General features: G+C 39.2%; 14 non-coding genes across 14 annotated transcripts; 6 read left to right on the top strand and 8 right to left on the bottom strand.

Moving 5' to 3' along the window:
* Positions 1–263: 263 nt before the first annotated feature.
* TRNAQ-UUG (transfer RNA glutamine (anticodon UUG)) lies at positions 264–335 on the bottom strand. Its single transcript has one exon. It is a non-coding gene; the product is annotated as a tRNA-Gln (tRNA).
* A 259-nt stretch (positions 336–594) lies between these two features.
* TRNAQ-CUG (transfer RNA glutamine (anticodon CUG)) lies at positions 595–666 on the top strand. The gene has a single exon. It is a non-coding gene; the product is annotated as a tRNA-Gln (tRNA).
* An 881-nt stretch (positions 667–1,547) lies between these two features.
* TRNAQ-UUG (transfer RNA glutamine (anticodon UUG)) lies at positions 1,548–1,619 on the bottom strand. Its single transcript has one exon. It is a non-coding gene; the product is annotated as a tRNA-Gln (tRNA).
* A 2,378-nt stretch (positions 1,620–3,997) lies between these two features.
* On the top strand, positions 3,998–4,069 carry TRNAQ-CUG (transfer RNA glutamine (anticodon CUG)). The gene has a single exon. It is a non-coding gene; the product is annotated as a tRNA-Gln (tRNA).
* Positions 4,070–4,982: 913 nt separating this feature from the next.
* Positions 4,983–5,054, bottom strand: TRNAQ-UUG (transfer RNA glutamine (anticodon UUG)). The gene has a single exon. It is a non-coding gene; the product is annotated as a tRNA-Gln (tRNA).
* A 259-nt stretch (positions 5,055–5,313) lies between these two features.
* On the top strand, positions 5,314–5,385 carry TRNAQ-CUG (transfer RNA glutamine (anticodon CUG)). The gene has a single exon. It is a non-coding gene; the product is annotated as a tRNA-Gln (tRNA).
* Positions 5,386–6,266: 881 nt separating this feature from the next.
* Positions 6,267–6,338, bottom strand: TRNAQ-UUG (transfer RNA glutamine (anticodon UUG)). Its single transcript has one exon. It is a non-coding gene; the product is annotated as a tRNA-Gln (tRNA).
* A 2,378-nt stretch (positions 6,339–8,716) lies between these two features.
* Positions 8,717–8,788, top strand: TRNAQ-CUG (transfer RNA glutamine (anticodon CUG)). Its single transcript has one exon. It is a non-coding gene; the product is annotated as a tRNA-Gln (tRNA).
* Positions 8,789–9,701: 913 nt separating this feature from the next.
* TRNAQ-UUG (transfer RNA glutamine (anticodon UUG)) lies at positions 9,702–9,773 on the bottom strand. The gene has a single exon. It is a non-coding gene; the product is annotated as a tRNA-Gln (tRNA).
* A 259-nt stretch (positions 9,774–10,032) lies between these two features.
* On the top strand, positions 10,033–10,104 carry TRNAQ-CUG (transfer RNA glutamine (anticodon CUG)). The gene has a single exon. It is a non-coding gene; the product is annotated as a tRNA-Gln (tRNA).
* An 881-nt stretch (positions 10,105–10,985) lies between these two features.
* TRNAQ-UUG (transfer RNA glutamine (anticodon UUG)) lies at positions 10,986–11,057 on the bottom strand. The gene has a single exon. It is a non-coding gene; the product is annotated as a tRNA-Gln (tRNA).
* A 2,380-nt stretch (positions 11,058–13,437) lies between these two features.
* TRNAQ-CUG (transfer RNA glutamine (anticodon CUG)) lies at positions 13,438–13,509 on the top strand. Its single transcript has one exon. It is a non-coding gene; the product is annotated as a tRNA-Gln (tRNA).
* Positions 13,510–14,422: 913 nt separating this feature from the next.
* Positions 14,423–14,494, bottom strand: TRNAQ-UUG (transfer RNA glutamine (anticodon UUG)). Its single transcript has one exon. It is a non-coding gene; the product is annotated as a tRNA-Gln (tRNA).
* A 1,212-nt stretch (positions 14,495–15,706) lies between these two features.
* On the bottom strand, positions 15,707–15,778 carry TRNAQ-UUG (transfer RNA glutamine (anticodon UUG)). The gene has a single exon. It is a non-coding gene; the product is annotated as a tRNA-Gln (tRNA).
* Between the last annotated feature and the right edge of the window lie 1,787 nt (positions 15,779–17,565).

Below are 17,565 nucleotides of genomic sequence, written 5' to 3'. Positions count from 1 at the left end.
GAGTTAAGTTTGAAAATTTCAAATCTTTTATGTATGTTTCCGATGCAGATCTGCCCATCGACTCAGAATGACCTCACTGTTCATACATTTAAAAAAAATGCATAAAGGTTAAGGTGCTAGGCACAAAAGTGGATTTTTATGAAAAGTTATGCCAGAGAGTGAGAGCGAAAATGAATACCCTACACCACTAACCTTATGAATATTACTATCTTTGGCCTATAATTTAAGACAACAAGGAGACAAAGTGTGTTAGAGCAAGCGAGAGGTTCCACCGAGACTTGAACTCGGATCGCTGGATTCAAAGTCCAAAGTGCTAACCATTACACCATGGAACCCTTGTTGAGCAGAGCTTCATAAGGGCAATGAGAATATAGGGCACAGTCAAGATTTTTACTGACCTATAGTAACCGTTTACTGATATTATATCGAAGCAGCACTGTTGCTGTTGGATGCTGTGCAATCGGAAAGTATTGGCTTCATGTCTCATTTGGATCAAATTCTTCCTCTGGAGTCTAATGATATAGGAATATTACATATTTTCTCTGATGTGCTCTGTTTTTCCAGAATGAAGTGCATCATGCTACTGAATATGTGGGTTCCATGGTGTAATGGTTAGCACTCTGGACTCTGAATCCAGCGATCCGAGTTCAAGTCTCGGTGGGACCTTGGGGCTGCTTCTCTTTTAGAGTTGCCTTTCATTTGCAGATAGATATAACAGCAATAGCTTTGCTTTACAGCCCACTTTGATGGCAGTCTTCTTTGACCAAAGAATATTAATAGTTTCTGGGGATGACTCTCTTTTGCCACAAAGAAACTGCCCACTCTCATATCTCCAAAGCTCCAAGGTATAATGGCTATTAAACTGGCTTTTGATCTCAGCGATTTGCATTGAAAGCCCAGGAGGCCCCTAAAATCAGTTGAATTGTTTCCTGATAATTTAGAGTTTATTTCTTCTTTCGAGAAAGGTGTGATCCAAATAAAGTAAGTACATTTAAACAAGGGCACTTGATCAGTAAATGCACTACTTTCTAGAACTCATAACTCTTGTAAGTTATAAAAAGTTTGCTCTCCATACAGTTTGTCAACTCAAAGAATTACATTTTTTACACATTTAATAAGACCATCAAATTGCTTGAAACATAGGAATGATTGTGAAAGTGAATATGATTCACCAAAATAATTGTATAACATTTTTTAATGTTAATAAAATAGGGCTTTTTCCAATCTTTTCACATCAATGTTGTTTCTGCATGTTCCAGTGAGCAGAGAATCTACTGCACATAGTGTGTACATTTTTCTTTTCATAGAGTTAAGGTTGGACATTATTCATCTGTGGAAAATGTTTCTGAGAGATATCTGGGTGCCCACTCTGATTGACCTTAGGGATTGTACATTAACGATATGTAGTTGCATCACTGTATTGGTATCAGGCACCAAAGTGCATTTAAATGTAATGTCGTGCAGAGAGAGTCGACTGAACTTCTGAATATTAACTCTGTTGAATTGTAATTTGAGAAGTTAGAAAATGGAGTGTAAGAGCAAGATAACGGTCCCACCGAGACTTGAACTCGGATCGTTGGATTCAAAGTCCAAAGTGCTAACCATTACACCATGGAACCCTTGCAAGATGCACCTGAGAGCGATGAATCAGAAATGGCAATATAGAGCACATTTACAATTTTTACAGATTCATAGTCCCAATTGACTGATATCATACAAACACAGCGATGTTGTCGATTGACGTTGTGCTATAGCAATCTCTGTGCTTTATAGAGCATGTAGATCAAATTCTTCCTCTTGAGGCATATGATTAAGCAATATTAAATATTGTTTCTGACTGCCTCTGTTTTGGCATAATGAAGTTCAGCATTTGCGGAAGTATTTAGGTTCCATGGTCTAATGGTTAGTAGGCTGGACTCTGAATTTAGTAATCTGACATGTTATAGCTATATTTTGTTTTCCTTTGGGTGTATTGTCATTTTATGCACATAGATTTCCTAGCAGTGGCTGTGATGAATAGTTCAATTTGATAGCAGCTTCCTTTTGAGAATTTGAAAAAAAAAGAATTAAATAGTCTCTCTGGATGACTCTGCTTTGATTTCTATGTGAACATCCCTTTTGCGTTTCAGAGGGATTGACCAACATACACAACAGTGCTTGGAAGACCTCTTCCTCCCTCATGGCATGTAAAGCTAACCTCTCTCCTACCGTGTGTTTTTTTACTTTTTAACTTCCCCTTCCGAGTCATGATCATGTAACTGAATTTACATTTTTAGATTTTAACTGCAGTAGTTGCTTGTTTTTCATTTTTATTTTTTGTGTACGCATACATCCCTTTTTGTGGGGAGGGGGGAGTGATGTCTGTTTACTTATATTAGCTAATATAGGTCATTTTATGTCCGCTTACAATATGTGTCAGGATTTTTTATGTCGTTTCCAATCAATGTCTAATATCAAGTGGTTTGCAGCAGTCATACAAAGGCACGTAACACCCCCAAAACACCTACATAAGTTAGAAATACTCCGGAAGAGTACTCAGTTTATGAAAAGGCGGTGAATCCCAAATAGAACTGTAAATGTAAGCTAGCAAGCAGACTGTGCACCCCTGTTTGGAACTATGACCTGTGTGTTGCCCTCTATTAACAGAACAATGTAACTGCAGCCCATGTCACATAAAATAGAAAGTAGAGATTATGCAAATTAACTCCCAGAAGAGCCTGGTGTCACCCCAAAAGGTGTCATGCTTTTCACACCAAGAAACATCCACACATAGATCCCTGCGAACCTCAAAAACGTACAGGAAACCCTGTCCAGCGCTTTGCTCCCAGAGGAGATAAGGTTGAAAAACCACCCTATGTTAAAAGTGTCCATAATCCATGCCAGCTGCCCTGTCTATAGAACCTGGCCGTTCGTGGCCATTCGGGGCCTAGGGGCATGAGTGGAAGGGTTTAACCTGCCTGGGTTCTTGGGCATGGTTTCATCATGCCTCAGTTTACAATGGCACTCTGCCACTTTGTCAGGCTTTAAAGAAGCCTGACTCCTGCAGAGCAAAAAATCTGATTATTTCCTTACATGTTTTGTACGTAAGAATGCGGATGGTGCTCTGAGCCTCCTATGGTGGTTATTAAGCATGGTATACATACCATAGCATGTAACTGTGCCTACAAATGGAACATTTAGTTCATTTATTAGGGAGTTGTGAAAATGGCAAAATCAAATTGCCATTACTGACACAGACCAGCTGCCGCTGTCCGGACATTTCGTTGAAAGACATTTCGTCGAAAGACATTTGGTCGACGTAATTTGGTCGAAAGCCAAATGGTCGTTTTTTTAATTTATTTATATATATAGTTTTTAGGTTGGAGTTTAGGGAAAAAAAGGGGTTTTTAGAAAAAAGGGGGTTGGGGGGACCCCCCCAAACCCCCCCCCAAAATAAAATGTGAAAATAAAAAACAAAGCAATTCGACCATTTGGTTTTCGACCAAATGGTTTCGACCAATTGTCCTGTCGACAAATTTTTTTCGACGAAATGTCTGGCAACCCAGCTGCCGACTGTTGCTATTGACAGGAGTTCCAGGTGTATAAACTGAGGAGATCACCAGTTCAATTACCTGTGAACGCATTTTGAAGCTCATTCACAACCAGTTCATGCCCGTTCTCTCCATTTTGGCTTCTGGCTGGCCGAGGGGCCCTTCAGTAATGTTCTTTGCTAACCATTACACCATGGGCCCCTTGCTGGTGCAACCTGACAGAGTTGTAACAGAAATGAGAATCGAGATCTCATGCATCATTTTAACAAACTCATATTCCTAGCCCACGGATATTATGCAAATGTGGAACTGTTTAGTTGGTTGTTGCGCAATAGCAAACTCTTTGCTTTACAGCTCATTTCGATAGGATTCTTCCTCTGGAGGCATAAGATAAAAGAATATTGCATACATTCTCTAAAAGGCTCTTTTTTTGCTGCAATGACGTTCATCATGTCACTAAGTATGTAGGTTCCATGGTGTAATGGTTAGCACTCTGGACTCTGAACCCAGCGATCCGAGTTCAAATCTCGGTGGGACCTTGGGAATTACTGTGTTTGTTTTCCTCTCAGTGTCTTGTTTTAATAGCAATGACGCTGCTGTGTCGCCCACTTTCATAGCATTATTCCCTGGGTGCATTTGAAAAAAGAAAGATTTTCCATGGATGACGCTCTTTAGCCACAATGAAACCCACCACTTTCTGTGGTGTGAAAGACCCATGGTGTAATGGTAGCACCCTGGAGGTTGAATCCAATAATTTGCATTCAAATCTCTGTAAGAGTTTACCATCAGTCGAACCTTTCCCTTATCGTTTATTGTGGATGTCTTCTTTGAAGAAAGGTATGATCCAACTAAAGTAAGTACATTCACGAATGGGCCCTTGGTCGGTACAAACAGTATTTATACACCTCAGGCCTTTTGTGAATTAAGAAAAGTGTGTTCTTCGTTCTATTTTTCATCTCAAACTGATACCTTCATTTTACAAACATGTAAAGACTGTTAAGACGCTTGATTAATATCATTGATTCTGAATGTGGTCGCTTTTCATAGGATTAACCCTTTAACAATTTTGAAAGAGAATGGCGATACAATAGAGCTGCTTTTCCCAAAATGGTATTATTAATGTTGTTGCTGCATCTTCAAGTAAAAAGAGAATCCATTGGGTCACAGATTGAGCATGTTTCTTAACATTGAGTTAAGTTTGAAAATTTCAAATCTTTTATGTATGTTTCCGATGCAGATCTGCCCATCGACTCAGAATGACCTCACTGTTCATACATTTAAAAAAAATGCATAAAGGTTAAGGTGCTAGGCACAAAAGTGGATTTTTATGAAAAGTTATGCCAGAGATTGAGAGCGAAAATGAATACCCTACACCACTAACCTTATGAATATTACTATCTTTGGCCTATAATTTAAGACAACAAGGAGACAAAGTGTGTTAGAGCAAGCGAGAGGTTCCACCGAGACTTGAACTCGGATCGCTGGATTCAAAGTCCAAAGTGCTAACCATTACACCATGGAACCCTTGTTGAGCAGAGCTTCATAAGGGCAATGAGAATATAGGGCACAGTCAAGATTTTTACTGACCTATAGTAACCGTTTACTGATATTATATCGAAGCAGCACTGTTGCTGTTGGATGCTGTGCAATCGCAAAGTATTGGCTTCATGTCTCATTTGGATCAAATTCTTCCTCTGGAGTCTAATGATATAGGAATATTACATATTTTCTCTGATGTGCTCTGTTTTTCCAGAATGAAGTGCATCATGCTACTGAATATGTGGGTTCCATGGTGTAATGGTTAGCACTCTGGACTCTGAATCCAGCGATCCGAGTTCAAGTCTCGGTGGGACCTTGGGGCTGCTTCTCTTTTAGAGTTGCCTTTCATTTGCAGATAGATATAACAGCAATAGCTTTGCTTTACAGCCCACTTTGATGGCAGTCTTCTTTGACCAAAGAATATTAATAGTTTCTGGGGATGACTCTCTTTTGCCACAAAGAAACTGCCCACTCTCATATCTCCAAAGCTCCAAGGTATAATGGCTATTAAACTGGCTTTTGATCTCAGCGATTTGCATTGAAAGCCCAGGAGGCCCCTAAAATCAGTTGAATTGTTTCCTGATAATTTAGAGTTTATTTCTTCTTTCGAGAAAGGTGTGATCCAAATAAAGTAAGTACATTTAAACAAGGGCACTTGATCAGTAAATGCACTACTTTCTAGAACTCATAACTCTTGTAAGTTATAAAAAGTTTGCTCTCCATACAGTTTGTCAACTCAAAGAATTACATTTTTTACACATTTAATAAGACCATCAAATTGCTTGAAACATAGGAATGATTGTGAAAGTGAATATGATTCACCAAAATAATTGTATAACATTTTTTAATGTTAATAAAATAGGGCTTTTTCCAATCTTTTCACATCAATGTTGTTTCTGCATGTTCCAGTGAGCAGAGAATCTACTGCACATAGTGTGTACATTTTTCTTTTCATAGAGTTAAGGTTGGACATTATTCATCTGTGGAAAATGTTTCTGAGAGATATCTGGGTGCCCACTCTGATTGACCTTAGGGATTGTACATTAACGATATGTAGTTGCATCACTGTATTGGTATCAGGCACCAAAGTGCATTTAAATGTAATGTCGTGCAGAGAGAGTCGACTGAACTTCTGAATATTAACTCTGTTGAATTGTAATTTGAGAAATTAGAAAATGGAGTGTAAGAGCAAGATAACGGTCCCACCGAGACTTGAACTCGGATCGTTGGATTCAAAGTCCAAAGTGCTAACCATTACACCATGGAACCCTTGCAAGATGCACCTGAGAGCGATGAATCAGAAATGGCAATATAGAGCACATTTACAATTTTTACAGATTCATAGTCCCAATTGACTGATATCATACAAACACAGCGATGTTGTCGATTGACGTTGTGCTATAGCAATCTCTGTGCTTTATAGAGCATGTAGATCAAATTCTTCCTCTTGAGGCATATGATTAAGCAATATTAAATATTGTTTCTGACTGCCTCTGTTTTGGCATAATGAAGTTCAGCATTTGCGGAAGTATTTAGGTTCCATGGTCTAATGGTTAGTAGGCTGGACTCTGAATTTAGTAATCTGACATGTTATAGCTATATTTTGTTTTCCTTTGGGTGTATTGTCATTTTATGCACATAGATTTCCTAGCAGTGGCTGTGATGAATAGTTCAATTTGATAGCAGCTTCCTTTTGAGAATTTGAAAAAAAAAGAATTAAATAGTCTCTCTGGATGACTCTGCTTTGATTTCTATGTGCACATCCCTTTTGCGTTTCAGAGGGATTGACCAACATACACAACAGTGCTTGGAAGACCTCTTCCTCCCTCATGGCATGTAAAGCTAACCTCTCTCCTACCGTGTGTTTTTTTACTTTTTAACTTCCCCTTCCGAGTCATGATCATGTAACTGAATTTACATTTTTAGATTTTAACTGCAGTAGTTGCTTGTTTTTCATTTTTATTTTTTGTGTACGCATACATCCCTTTTTGTGGGGAGGGGGGAGTGATGTCTGTTTACTTATATTAGCTAATATAGGTCATTTTATGTCCGCTTACAATATGTGTCAGGATTTTTTATGTCGTTTCCAATCAATGTCTAATATCAAGTGGTTTGCAGCAGTCATACAAAGGCACGTAACACCCCCAAAACACCTTCATAAGTTAGAAATTCTCCGGAAGAGTACTCAGTTTATGAAAAGGCGGTGAATCCCAAATAGAACTGTAAATGTAAGCTAGCAAGCAGACTGTGCACCCCTGTTTGGAACTATGACCTGTGTGTTGCCCTCTATTAACAGAACAATGTAAGCAGCCCATGTCACATAAAATAGAAAGTAGAGATTATGCAAATTAACTCCCAGAAGAGCCTGGTGTCACCCCAAAAGGTGTCATGCTTTTCACACCAAGAAACATCCACACATAGATCCCTGCGAACCTCAAAAACGGACAGAAAACCCTGTCCAGCGCTTTGCTCCCAGAGGAGATAAGGTTGAAAAACCACCCTATGTTAAAAGTGTCCATAATCCATGCCAGCTGCCCTGTCTATAGAACCTGGCCGTTCGTGGCCATTCGGGGCCTAGGGGCATGAGTGGAAGGGTTTAACCTGCCTGGGTTCTTGGGCATGGTTTCATCATGCCTCAGTTTACAATGGCACTCTGCCACTTTGTCAGGCTTTAAAGAAGCCTGACTCCTGCAGAGCAAAAGATCTGATTATTTCCTTACATGTTTTGTACGTAAGAATGCGGATGGTGCTCTGAGCCTCCTATGGTGGTTATTAAGCATGGTATACATACCATAGCATGTAACTGTGCCTACAAATGGAACATTTTGTTCATTTATTAGGGAGTTGTGAAAATGGCAAAATCAAATTGCCATTACTGACACAGACCAGCTGCCGCTGTCCGGACATTTCGTTGAAAGACATTTCGTCGAAAGACATTTGGTCGACGTAATTTGGTCGAAAGCCAAATGGTCGTTTTTTTAATTTATTTATATATATATTTTTTAGGTTGTAGTTTAGGGAAAAAAAGGGGTTTTTAGAAAAAAAGGGGGTTGGGGGGACCCCCCCAAACCCCCCCCCTTAAAAAAATGTGAAAATAAAAAACAAAGCAATTCGACCATTTGGTTTTCGACCAAATGGTTTCGACCAATTGTCCTGTCGACAAATTTTTTTCGACGAAATGTCTGGCAACCCAGCTGCCGACTGTTGCTATTGACAGGAGTTCCAGGTGTATAAACTGAGGAGATCACCAGTTCAATTACCTGTGAACGCATTTTGAAGCTCATTCACAACCAGTTCATGCCCGTTCTCTCCATTTTGGCTTTCTGGCTGGCCGAGGGGCCCTTCAGTAATGTTCTTTGCTAACCATTACACCATGGGCCCCTTGCTGGTGCAACCTGACAGAGTTGTAACAGAAATGAGAATCGAGATCTCATGCATCATTTTAACAAACTCATATTCCTAGCCCACGGATATTATGCAAATGTGGAACTGTTTAGTTGGTTGTTGCGCAATAGCAAACTCTTTGCTTTACAGCTCATTTGGATAGGATTCTTCCTCTGGAGGCATAAGATAAAAGAATATTGCATACATTCTCTAAAAGGCTCTTTTTTTGCTGCAATGACGTTCATCATGTCACTAAGTATGTAGGTTCCATGGTGTAATGGTTAGCACTCTGGACTCTGAATCCAGCGATCCGAGTTCAAATCTCGGTGGGACCTTGGGAATTACTGTGTTTGTTTTCCTCTCAGTGTCTTGTTTTAATAGCAATGACGCTGCTGTGTCGCCCACTTTCATAGCATTATTCCCTGGGTGCATTTGAAAAAAGAAAGATTTTCCATGGATGACGCTCTTTAGCCACAATGAAACCCACCACTTTCTGTGGTGTGAAAGACCCATGGTGTAATGGTAGCACCCTGGAGGTTGAATCCAATAATTTGCATTCAAATCTCTGTAAGAGTTTACCATCAGTCGAACCTTTCCCTTATCGTTTATTGTGGATGTCTTCTTTGAAGAAAGGTATGATCCAACTAAAGTAAGTACATTCACGAATGGGCCCTTGGTCGGTACAAACAGTATTTATACACCTCAGGCCTTTTGTGAATTAAGAAAAGTGTGTTCTTCGTTCTATTTTTCATCTCAAACTGATACCTTCATTTTACAAACATGTAAAGACTGTTAAGACGCTTGATTAATATCATTGATTCTGAATGTGGTCGCTTTTCATAGGATTAACCCTTTAACAATTTTGAAAGAGAATGGCGATACAATAGAGCTGCTTTTCCCAAAATGGTATTATTAATGTTGTTGCTGCATCTTCAAGTAAAAAGAGAATCCATTGGGTCACAGATTGAGCATGTTTCTTAACATTGAGTTAAGTTTGAAAATTTCAAATCTTTTATGTATGTTTCCGATGCAGATCTGCCCATCGACTCAGAATGACCTCACTGTTCATACATTTAAAAAAAATGCATAAAGGTTAAGGTGCTAGGCACAAAAGTGGATTTTTATGAAAAGTTATGCCAGAGAGTGAGAGCGAAAATGAATACCCTACACCACTAACCTTATGAATATTACTATCTTTGGCCTATAGTTTAAGACAACAAGGAGACAAAGTGTGTTAGAGCAAGCGAGAGGTTCCACCGAGACTTGAACTCGGATCGCTGGATTCAAAGTCCAAAGTGCTAACCATTACACCATGGAACCCTTGTTGAGCAGAGCTTCATAAGGGCAATGAGAATATAGGGCACAGTCAAGATTTTTACTGACCTATAGTAACCGTTTACTGATATTATATCGAAGCAGCACTGTTGCTGTTGGATGCTGTGCAATCGCAAAGTATTGGCTTCATGTCTCATTTGGATCAAATTCTTCCTCTGGAGTCTAATGATATAGGAATATTACATATTTTCTCTGATGTGCTCTGTTTTTCCAGAATGAAGTGCATCATGCTACTGAATATGTGGGTTCCATGGTGTAATGGTTAGCACTCTGGACTCTGAATCCAGCGATCCGAGTTCAAGTCTCGGTGGGACCTTGGGGCTGCTTCTCTTTTAGAGTTGCCTTTCATTTGCAGATAGATATAACAGCAATAGCTTTGCTTTACAGCCCACTTTGATGGCAGTCTTCTTTGACCAAAGAATATTAATAGTTTCTGGGGATGACTCTCTTTTGCCACAAAGAAACTGCCCACTCTCATATCTCCAAAGCTCCAAGGTATAATGGCTATTAAACTGGCTTTTGATCTCAGCGATTTGCATTGAAAGCCCAGGAGGCCCCTAAAATCAGTTGAATTGTTTCCTGATAATTTAGAGTTTATTTCTTCTTTCGAGAAAGGTGTGATCCAAATAAAGTAAGTACATTTAAACAAGGGCACTTGATCAGTAAATGCACTACTTTCTAGAACTCATAACTCTTGTAAGTTATAAAAAGTTTGCTCTCCATACAGTTTGTCAACTCAAAGAATTACATTTTTTACACATTTAATAAGACCATCAAATTGCTTGAAACATAGGAATGATTGTGAAAGTGAATATGATTCACCAAAATAATTGTATAACATTTTTTAATGTTAATAAAATAGGGCTTTTTCCAATCTTTTCACATCAATGTTGTTTCTGCATGTTCCAGTGAGCAGAGAATCTACTGCACATAGTGTGTACATTTTTCTTTTCATAGAGTGAAGGTTGGACATTATTCATCTGTGGAAAATGTTTCTGAGAGATATCTGGGTGCCCACTCTGATTGACCTTAGGGATTGTACATTAACGATATGTAGTTGCATCACTGTATTGGTATCAGGCACCAAAGTGCATTTAAATGTAATGTTGTGCAGAGAGAGTCGACTGAACTTCTGAATATTAACTCTGTTGAATTGTAATTTGAGAAATTAGAAAATGGAGTGTAAGAGCAAGATAACGGTCCCACCGAGACTTGAACTCGGATCGTTGGATTCAAAGTCCAAAGTGCTAACCATTACACCATGGAACCCTTGCAAGATGCACCTGAGAGCGATGAATCAGAAATGGCAATATAGAGCATATTTACAATTTTTACAGATTCATAGTCCCAATTGACTGATATCATACAAACACAGCGATGTTGTCGATTGACGTTGTGCTATAGCAATCTCTGTGCTTTATAGAGCATGTAGATCAAATTCTTCCTCTTGAGGCATATGATTAAGCAATATTAAATATTGTTTCTGACTGCCTCTGTTTTGGCATAATGAAGTTCAGCATTTGCGGAAGTATTTAGGTTCCATGGTCTAATGGTTAGTAGGCTGGACTCTGAATTTAGTAATCTGACATGTTATAGCTATATTTTGTTTTCCTTTGGGTGTATTGTCATTTTATGCACATAGATTTCCTAGCAGTGGCTGTGATGAATAGTTCAATTTGATAGCAGCTTCCTTTTGAGAATTTGAAAAAAAAAGAATTAAATAGTCTCTCTGGATGACTCTGCTTTGATTTCTATGTGCACATCCCTTTTGCGTTTCAGAGGGATTGACCAACATACACAACAGTGCTTGGAAGACCTCTTCCTCCCTCATGGCATGTAAAGCTAACCTCTCTCCTACCGTGTGTTTTTTTACTTTTTAACTTCCCCTTCCGAGTCATGATCATGTAACTGAATTAACATTTTTAGATTTTAACTGCAGTAGTTGCTTGTTTTTCATTTTTATTTTTTGTGTACGCATACATCCCTTTTTGTGGGGAGGGGGGAGGGATGTCTGTTTACTTATATTAGCTAATATAGGTCATTTTATGTCCGCTTACAATATGTGTCAGGATTTTTTATGTCGTTTCCAATCAATGTCTAATATCAAGTGGTTTGCAGCAGTCATACAAAGGCACGTAACACCCCCAAAACACCTACATAAGTTAGAAATACTCCGGAAGAGTACTCAGTTTATGAAAAGGCGGTGAATCCCAAATAGAACTGTAAATGTAAGCTAGCAAGCAGACTGTGCACCCCTGTTTGGAACTATGACCTGTGTGTTGCCCTCTATTAACAGAACAATGTAACTGCAGCCCATGTCACATAAAATAGAAAGTAGAGATTATGCAAATTAACTCCCATAAGAGCCTGGTGTCACCCCAAAAGGTGTCATGCTTTTCACACCAAGAAACATCCACACATAGATCCCTGCGAACCTCAAAAACGTACAGGAAACCCTGTCCAGCGCTTTGCTTCCAGAGGAGATAAGGTTGAAAAACCACCCTATGTTAAAAGTGTCCATAATCCATGCCAGCTGCCCTGTCTATAGAACCTGGCCGTTCGTGGCCATTCGTGGCCTAGGGGCATGAGTGGAAGGGTTTAACCTGCCTGGGTTCTTGGGCATGGTTTCATCATGCCTCAGTTTACAATGGCACTCTGCCACTTTGTCAGGCTTTAAAGAAGCCTGACTCCTGCAGAGCAAAAGATCTGATTATTTCCTTACATGTTTTGTACGTAAGAATGCGGATGGTGCTCTGAGCCTCCTATGGTGGTTATTAAGCATGGTATACATACCATAGCATGTAACTGTGCCTACAAATGGAACATTTTGTTCATTTATTAGGGAGTTGTGAAAATGGCAAAATCAAATTGCCATTACTGACACAGACCAGCTGCCGCTGTCCGGACATTTCGTTGAAAGACATTTCGTCGAAAGACATTTGGTCGACGTAATTTGGTCGAAAGCCAAATGGTCGTTTTTTTAATTTATTTATATATATATTTTTTAGGTTGTAGTTTAGGGAAAAAAAGGGGTTTTTAGAAAAAAGGGGGTTGGGGGGACCCCCCCAAACCCCCCCCCCAAAATAAAATGTGAAAATAAAAATCAAAGCAATTCGACCATTTGGTTTTCGACCAAATGGTTTCGACCAATTGTCCTGTCGACAAATTTTTTTCGACGAAATGTCTGGCAACCCAGCTGCCGACTGTTGCTATTGACAGGAGTTCCAGGTGTATAAACTGAGGAGATCACCAGTTCAATTACCTGTGAACGCATTTTGAAGCTCATTCACAACCAGTTCATGCCCGTTCTCTCCATTTTGGCTTTCTGGCTGGCCGAGGGGCCCTTCAGTAATGTTCTTTGCTAACCATTACACCATGGGCCCCTTGCTGGTGCAACCTGACAGAGTTGTAACAGAAATGAGAATCGAGATCTCATGCATCATTTTAACAAACTCATATTCCTAGCCCACGGATATTATGCAAATGTGGAACTGTTTAGTTGGTTGTTGCGCAATAGCAAACTCTTTGCTTTACAGCTCATTTGGATAGGATTCTTCCTCTGGAGGCATAAGATAAAAGAATATTGCATACATTCTCTAAAAGGCTCTTTTTTTGCTGCAATGACGTTCATCATGTCACTAAGTATGTAGGTTCCATGGTGTAATGGTTAGCACTCTGGACTCTGAATCCAGCGATCCGAGTTCAAATCTCGGTGGGACCTTGGGAATTACTGTGTTTGTTTTCCTCTCAGTGTCTTGTTTTAATAGCAATGACGCTGCTGTGTCGCCCACTTTCATAGCATTATTCCCTGGGTGCATTTGAAAAAAGAAAGATTTTCCATGGATGACGCTCTTTAGCCACAATGAAACCCACCACTTTCTGTGGTGTGAAAGACCCATGGTGTAATGGTAGCACCCTGGAGGTTGAATCCAATAATTTGCATTCAAATCTCTGTAAGAGTTTACCATCAGTCGAACCTTTCCCTTATCGTTTATTGTGGATGTCTTCTTTGAAGAAAGGTATGATCCAACTAAAGTAAGTACATTCACGAATGGGCCCTTGGTCGGTACAAACAGTATTTATACACCTCAGGCCTTTTGTGAATTAAGAAAAGTGTGTTCTTCGTTCTATTTTTCATCTCAAACTGATACCTTCATTTTACAAACATGTAAAGACTGTTAAGACGCTTGATTAATATCATTGATTCTGAATGTGGTCGCTTTTCATAGGATTAACCCTTTAACAATTTTGAAAGAGAATGGCGATACAATAGAGCTGCTTTTCCCAAAATGGTATTATTAATGTTGTTGCTGCATCTTCAAGTAAAAAGAGAATCCATTGGGTCACAGATTGAGCATGTTTCTTAACATTGAGTTAAGTTTGAAAATTTCAAATCTTTTATGTATGTTTCCGATGCAGATCTGCCCATCGACTCAGAATGACCTCACTGTTCATACATTTAAAAAAAATGCATAAAGGTTAAGGTGCTAGGCACAAAAGTGGATTTTTATGAAAAGTTATGCCAGAGAGTGAGAGCGAAAATGAATACCCTACACCACTAACCTTATGAATATTACTATCTTTGGCCTATAATTTAAGACAACAAGGAGACAAAGTGTGTTAGAGCAAGCGAGAGGTTCCACCGAGACTTGAACTCGGATCGCTGGATTCAAAGTCCAAAGTGCTAACCATTACACCATGGAACCCTTGTTGAGCAGAGCTTCATAAGGGCAATGAGAATATAGGGCACAGTCAAGATTTTTACTGACCTATAGTAACCGTTTACTGATATTATATCGAAGCAGCACTGTTGCTGTTGGATGCTGTGCAATCGCAAAGTATTGGCTTCATGTCTCATTTGGATCAAATTCTTCCTCTGGAGTCTAATGATATAGGAATATTACATATTTTCTCTGATGTGCTCTGTTTTTCCAGAATGAAGTGCATCATGCTACTGAATATGTGGGTTCCATGGTGTAATGGTTAGCACTCTGGACTCTAAATCCAGCGATCCGAGTTCAAGTCTCGGTGGGACCTTGGGGCTGCTTCTCTTTTAGAGTTGCCTTTCATTTGCAGATAGATATAACAGCAATAGCTTTGCTTTACAGCCCACTTTGATGGCAGTCTTCTTTGACCAAAGAATATTAATAGTTTCTGGGGATGACTCTCTTTTGCCACAAAGAAACTGCCCACTCTCATATCTCCAAAGCTCCAAGGTATAATGGCTATTAAACTGGCTTTTGATCTCAGCGATTTGCATTGAAAGCCCAGGAGGCCCCTAAAATCAGTTGAATTGTTTCCTGATAATTTAGAGTTTATTTCTTCTTTCGAGAAAGGTGTGATCCAAATAAAGTAAGTACATTTAAACAAGGGCACTTGATCAGTAAATGCACTACTTTTTAGAACTCATAACTCTTGTAAGTTATAAAAAGTTTGCTCTCCATACAGTTTGTCAACTCAAAGAATTACATTTTTTACACATTTAATAAGACCATCAAATTGCTTGAAACATAGGAATGATTGTGAAAGTGAATATGATTCACCAAAATAATTGTATAACATTTTTTAATGTTAATAAAATAGGGCTTTTTCCAATCTTTTCACATCAATGTTGTTTCTGCATGTTCCAGTGAGCAGAGAATCTACTGCACATAGTGTGTACATTTTTCTTTTCATAGAGTTAAGGTTGGACATTATTCATCTGTGGAAAATGTTTCTGAGAGATATCTGGGTGCCCACTCTGATTGACCTTAGGGATTGTACATTAACGATATGTAGTTGCATCACTGTATTGGTATCAGGCACCAAAGTGCATTTAAATGTAATGTCGTGCAGAGAGAGTCGACTGAACTTCTGAATATTAACTCTGTTGAATTGTAATTTGAGAAATTAGAAAATGGAGTGTAAGAGCAAGATAACGGTCCCACCGAGACTTGAACTCGGATCGTTGGATTCAAAGTCCAAAGTGCTAACCATTACACCATGGAACCCTTGCAAGATGCACCTGAGAGCGATGAATCAGAAATGGCAATATAGAGCACATTTACAATTTTTACAGATTCATAGTCCCAATTGACTGATATCATACAAACACAGCGATGTTGTCGATTGACGTTGTGCTATAGCAATCTCTGTGCTTTATAGAGCATGTAGATCAAATTCTTCCTCTTGAGGCATATGATTAAGCAATATTAAATATTGTTTCTGACTGCCTCTGTTTTGGCATAATGAAGTTCAGCATTTGCGGAAGTATTTAGGTTCCATGGTCTAATGGTTAGTAGGCTGGACTCTGAATTTAGTAATCTGACATGTTATAGCTATATTTTGTTTTCCTTTGGGTGTATTGTCATTTTATGCACATAGATTTCCTAGCAGTGGCTGTGATGAATAGTTCAATTTGATAGCAGCTTCCTTTTGAGAATTTGAAAAAAAAAGAATTAAATAGTCTCTCTGGATGACTCTGCTTTGATTTCTATGTGCACATCCCTTTTGCGTTTCAGAGGGATTGACCAACATACACAACAGTGCTTGGAAGACCTCTTCCTCCCTCATGGCATGTAAAGCTAACCTCTCTCCTACCGTGTGTTTTTTTACTTTTTAACTTCCCCTTCCGAGTCATGATCATGTAACTGAATTTACATTTTTAGATTTTAACTGCAGTAGTTGCTTGTTTTTCATTTTTATTTTTTGTGTACGCATACATCCCTTTTTGTGGGGAGGGGGGAGTGATGTCTGTTTACTTATATTAGCTAATATAGGTCATTTTATGTCCGCTTACAATATGTGTCAGGATTTTTTATGTCGTTTCCAATCAATGTCTAATATCAAGTGGTTTGCAGCAGTCATACAAAGGCACGTAACACCCCCAAAACACCTACATAAGTTAGAAATACTCCGGAAGAGTACTCAGTTTATGAAAAGGCGGTGAATCCCAAATAGAACTGTAAATGTAAGCTAGCAAGCAGACTGTGCACCCCTGTTTGGAACTATGACCTGTGTGTTGCCCTCTATTAACAGAACAATGTAACTGCAGCCCATGTCACATAAAATAGAAAGTAGAGATTATGCAAATTAACTCCCAGAAGAGCCTGGTGTCACCCCAAAAGGTGTCATGCTTTTCACACCAAGAAACATCCACACATAGATCCCTGCGAACCTCAAAAACGTACAGGAAACCCTGTCCAGCGCTTTGCTCCCAGAGGAGATAAGGTTGAAAAACCACCCTATGTTAAAAGTGTCCATAATCCATGCCAGCTGCCCTGTCTATAGAACCTGGCCGTTCGTGGCCATTCGGGGCCTAGGGGCATGAGTGGAAGGGTTTAACCTGCCTGGGTTCTTGGGCATGGTTTCATCATGCCTCAGTTTACAATGGCACTCTGCCACTTTGTCAGGCTTTAAAGAAGCCTGACTCCTGCAGAGCAAAAAATCTGATTATTTCCTTACATGTTTTGTACGTAAGAATGCGGATGGTGCTCTGAGCCTCCTATGGTGGTTATTAAGCATGGTATACATACCATAGCATGTAACTGTGCCTACAAATGGAACATTTAGTTCATTTATTAGGGAGTTGTGAAAATGGCAAAATCAAATTGCCATTACTGACACAGACCAGCTGCCGCTGTCCGGACATTTCGTTGAAAGACATTTCGTCGAAAGACATTTGGTCGACGTAATTTGGTCGAAAGCCAAATGGTCGTTTTTTTAATTTATTTATATATATAGTTTTTAGGTTGGAGTTTAGGGAAAAAAAGGGGTTTTTAGAAAAAAGGGGGTTGGG

This window comes from Ambystoma mexicanum, chromosome 5p, assembly GCF_040938575.1.
Source record: "Ambystoma mexicanum isolate Mex_15411 chromosome 5p, UKY_AmexF1_1, whole genome shotgun sequence".
NCBI lineage: Eukaryota > Metazoa > Chordata > Amphibia > Caudata > Ambystomatidae > Ambystoma > Ambystoma mexicanum.
This window is presented reverse-complemented; position numbering and strand designations above follow the sequence as displayed.